The 5,103-nt window shown below is 35.2% G+C and overlaps 2 long non-coding RNA genes across 2 annotated transcripts; one reads left to right on the forward strand and one right to left on the reverse strand.

Annotated features, from left to right (window-relative positions):
• Positions 1–631: 631 nt before the first annotated feature.
• Positions 632–1,941, reverse strand: LOC149659298 (uncharacterized). Its single transcript, XR_016369831.1, has 2 exons — positions 1,675–1,941; positions 632–812 (listed from the first exon to the last, which is right to left on the reverse strand). It is a non-coding gene; the product is annotated as an uncharacterized LOC149659298 (long non-coding RNA).
• A 1,527-nt stretch (positions 1,942–3,468) lies between these two features.
• Positions 3,469–4,458, forward strand: LOC149659299 (uncharacterized). The gene is made up of 2 exons (XR_016369832.1): positions 3,469–3,828; positions 4,116–4,458. It is a non-coding gene; the product is annotated as an uncharacterized LOC149659299 (long non-coding RNA).
• The last annotated feature ends 645 nt before the right edge of the window (positions 4,459–5,103 follow it).

Here is a 5,103-nt window from a genome sequence, read left to right on the forward strand (position 1 = left end):
GTGGAGTATATTTAGACGTGTAAAGCATGTGGAGTTTTGGTTGAACACATCACGTTAAATTGGTGGCGATGTAAAGCGTGTACAACACGTGGAGTATAGGTTGAAAATATCACGCAATTGTTGGTGATGATTTAGGGCGTGTAAAACACGTGAGGAATAGGTTGAAACTATCACGTTAGTTGTGGTGTATATTTAGACGTGTAAAACACGTGGAGTTTTGGTTGAACACATCACGTGAAATAGGTAGCGGTTTAAAGCGTGTACAACACGTGGAGTAAAGGTTGAAAGTATCACGCAATTAAAACACGTGGAGTTTTGGTTGAACTCATCACGTTAATTTGGTGGGGATTTAAAGCGTTTAACACACGTGGAAAATTGGTGGAAAAAATATCACACTAACTTTGGTGGTGATTTAGGCCGTGTAATACACGTGAACATGAAGTTGAATTTAACAGTTACTCAATATGCCTAAATCACGTGACAATGAGGTTGAAAAAACAAGATATTTGTTCTTGTGGTTGGAGTTGATTCTAACAAAGTAGTTGAAATATATACTATTTCTAATATATGAAATTATTTGTTACTTTATAGTATCACAATGTATTTAAATTTAAACTTATAGTAAATCAAATTTCAACACATACAATTGTTTTAATATAATTTTTAGAAAGGCAAGCACAGGTGATATGTATGGGTACAAATAAATAAGTGATTATTGTATAGACTTCATCGTTGTTAAGACCGACCGTCATTCACAGCAAATTGTTGAAGCCCACATTTTCTTTCTCTATATGACACCTACCATCTAGTACCTAGGGCTGTGCGAATAGTACTTTTTAAGGTATTCGTCGAATACCAAATAGCAATGTTTTTGGGAGCCATCTCTCGGCTCGGAATAGGAAAATGACCAAATAATTTGACCAAATAGTGTGAAGTCCAAAAATTCGACCAAATTTAAATTTCTATAAAACTATTCTACCAAATTTCAAGTTTATAAATGATGGGACACTGAAAGGTACTATTTAAAACCTGAAAACTTATTTTTGAACGAACCAATGTTTCATTTTAATCAAAATTAGGTTAGCTGTCAATATATCCCTACTCGCTTTGCGGTGCATGAGCTCTTCCATGATGATACCATACTTTTTTTATAGCCTTATACTGTAGTGATATGTTACTTACAAGGAATTTCGACAAGTTCATTTACCCATTACCTCTTTAAACCTCTCGTGGATTATTCTTGTCTATGAACTTCTAGACTGAGTGGCTGATTCCAGCTATAGCCTCATAGATCACGCGACTCGGTGAAAGCAGGCAATATTTAACAATAGCCACGTCGGTATTTTCAGGCTGTGTCTGCCGAGTTGCGTCATCTCTGAGGCCATGATCCAGCGGAAACGCTATCACAGCGCCCTCAAGTTCACAAAATCAACTGAAAAATTCAAAAACTTGTTGCGAATCCAAATTATTTGGTCAATGGACAGATAAAAACATGCATTTTCTCGTGGTTTTATCCGCTATAGAATAGTCGGTTTTTCGAAGCTCATTATTTGGTATTCTAGAATTTTGAAAACCATTATTCGATTCGTCGGTGCGAATAGTAAACCTCAATTTTGACCAAATTATTTGGTCCGACCAAATAGTAACGAATAGTCTGCACGGCCCTACTAGTACCGTTTTCTATTGACATTTTCCCTGGAGTAATATTATAGGATTAAAAATAAACGTTGCCTCATAAGTGCTTTAAAATACAGCTACGTCTCCTTCAGTATAGTGCTCCTAAAAAATAGGTAGGGTGTTCGGCCGTTCGCTTTTTTAAATCTTTCATTTTAAAACGAGGTCTAAAAAATATTAGACCTCTTTATCTATCGAAATGTTTTATCCATTTGGTTTTCGATCGGCTAGCTGGAGGTTAGTTTCCAGCTTTGCGTTTAAAATTTAACCTGGACATATTTTGGACTTCAACATATAACATCAAGTTAAATGATCATGTGCCATTCATTTTCACCCATTTAAAGTTAATCTTATGATATTTATTAGTAACAACAACGTGATCTTCACTCTTGGTTAACGTGAATAAGACGGTGTTTAGAGGTGACATGGGATGGGTGTTTTACACGTTCATAATTAGGTTTACCGTACACCGCTTTTAGACGGGTAAATCACGGGTTTTGGGTACCCGAGAAACGTTGGGTACACGTGCTACCCACGTTAATTGCACGTTACGAACATTTAATTACTTTACATTATTTTCACGTGAATTTTGAGTGCAAATATTGTTTACATATTTAATAAAAACAACGTGATTTTCACTATTTGTTAACGTGATTAAGACAGTGTTTAGAGGTGACATGGTATGGGTTTTTTACGCGCTCAGAATTAGGTTTACCGTACACCGCTTTTAGACGTGTAAATCACGGGTTTTTGCTACCTGGGATGCGTAGTTCATGAATACCTTAGAGGTTATGCGTAGTTCATGAATACCTTAGAGGTTATGCGTAGTTCATGAATACCCTAGAGGTTATGCGTAGTTCATGAATACCCTAGAGGTTATGCGTAGTTCATGAATACCCTAGAGGTTATGCGTAGTTCATGAATACCTTAGAGGTTATGCGTAGTTCATGAATACATTAGAGGATATGCGTAGTTCATGAATACCTTAGAGGTTATGCGTAGTTCATGAATACCCTAGAGGTTATGCCTAGTTCATGAATACCCTAGAGGTTATGCGTAGTTCATGAATACCCTAGAGGTTATGCGTAGTTCATGAATACCTTAGAGGTTATGCGTAGTTCATGAATACATTAGAGGATATGCGTAGTTCATGAATACCCTAGAGGATTGGAGTGATTCATGAGTAACCCTACAGCATTGGTTTAGTTCATGGGTAACCATGGAGGACAAGGTCAACGAAATTGTGAACAAGATATGTAATAGTGATAATTAGTTAATGGGGAGAATCGTTGAGGTGATGTATTGTGGTTTTTCAGAAAATATGTCGGCAAATATATCTCAAGGCTTATCCTTAGGCTTAATAAAGGTGAAATACAACTCTGAAAACGTTAAAATGATTGCGTCAGATGACTGAGATCTGGAGTGGCAACTGTGGGTTCATGTAAAGGCGAACCACTGAAGAAAGTGTAATTGTTGCACCAAATTTCATAAGTTTGGTGAAGAATGGTGCAATTTTGTATAGCGTACTTTAAAAATGTTTTAGGTATGGCGAAGCGGAAGTGGCTGAATAATCGGCGACAATTCAATAGTCCTAGTCGAAATTCCCTTTTTTTCGGCAAAACGCCGCCGAGGTGATTTTGAAAATGTTCCTGGCGGCGTTATCTGCCGTTGGTAACAATGCAGCGTCCTCAAAAGTTGGACTTCGCCATAATTTATCGACTAGAACTACAGTTCGAGCACGTTCAATGTCATGGGAGCGGCAAGTAGAGCAATACAAGGGCGGGTTGCATAGCGGTCTAGCAGTGGAAATACAGAAAGGAGAAAAACTTAACGCCAAGAGGCAGAGTTTTCCTATTTTGTAAAACTGGAGTCGTCTTGGTCTTTGTTATCTGAAACGTACAGCGCCAATACACTTATGTAATAGTTTCGAAAAAACGAAACTTTATAAACTACGCCTCATCCACTAGGTTATTGCTTTCTTTCGGACGCTATCCACCAAACATTCATCCTTAAACAGTCTGAAGAAGTTTTTAATATTAATAGTCCTAATTTGATTGTGGTTTTTTCCCAAATGGGTTTTCCCAGAGCCTTTTTTCCCACATGCGCTGTGGGTTTTTATGGTTCGAATTTGCTTAATGTTAAATTATACTGAAGGTTCCAATATATAATATTAAATTATACTGAAGGTTCCAATACATAATGTTAAATTATACTGATGGTTCCAATACATAATGTTAAATTATACTGATGGTTCCAATATATAATGTTAAATTATACTGAAGGTTCCAATATATATGTTAAATTATACTGAAGGTTCCAATATATAATGTTAAATTATACTGATGGTTCCAATATACAATGTTAAATTATACTGAAGGTTCCAATATATAATGTTAAATTATACTGATGGTTACAATATATAATGTTAAATTATACTGAAGGTTCCAATATATAATGTTAAATAACTATTCAATGTTGTATATAGATAGAAACGTTGAAGTATTATAAATACTGTTATGTTAATGGTTTTTCAAGAACCTTTTGTTCCCATATGTATTGTGGGTTTTATGGTTTTAATTGGGTTATATTTAACTTTTACTGTACAGTTTAATGTATTATGTTATTTATTGCTTTGTATATATTGAAGTATTGTTGAAGTGTTATAAATACTGTCTTCTGAGCCTAATGTAATATTATAAATACCGTCTTCTGAGCCTAATGTACTTTCAGAATGTTATGGTCTTGAATTAAATGAAAAGTAAATAAAGTGAACGTTAAAATATATGACATCGTCCCTATATTATGTAAGATGAACCTCGTTCAACCGTCGAAGGTAATTTAAGACAAGTAATGATGATAATATACATGTATGAAGTCGATAAGTTTTATAGTATAGGGGGGGTAGAGTTTCCACAGCATGTGAGAGATATTGAAAAGGCTTGAACAATTGACTATTTTAAAATTCAATTCCTGCACTTGCAAAGAATTAAAAAAAAGCGATAGATGAATATTTTTAGGTTGTTTAAGGGGTAGTGATAATCATCTCCACTCGGAGAGGTAATATTTTGGTTTTCCCAACTTGTCTATTTCTATTTGTGAATATTATGCATTAAGCGAATAATTAACCTACATATTAACCACATATACCATAATTAATTAAAATCATAGGATCTATCAAATGCAAATAAATAATAACAGACAGTAAGGAGGGCCCAAACGACGTGTGATTCACGGTGTTTGCGAGAAAACGATAACACTATTTATTGCTGTCCACGTGGTATACGAAGAAAAAACACGTAGATAGGTAAGCTGACAAACATTTACAGGGTTTGCAATACGAACTCTATAAGCAACAATAGCCAAAAATGTTAACACCTTGAATGAGATAAGAAAAAGACGACGTCACACAAATTTGGGTGCTGACTGGTC

Source organism: Phalangium opilio, unplaced genomic scaffold (genome assembly GCF_054372755.1).
Source record: "Phalangium opilio isolate 3A_F unplaced genomic scaffold, DU_Popi_V2 ptg000073l_1, whole genome shotgun sequence".
Lineage (NCBI taxonomy): Eukaryota > Metazoa > Arthropoda > Arachnida > Opiliones > Phalangiidae > Phalangium > Phalangium opilio.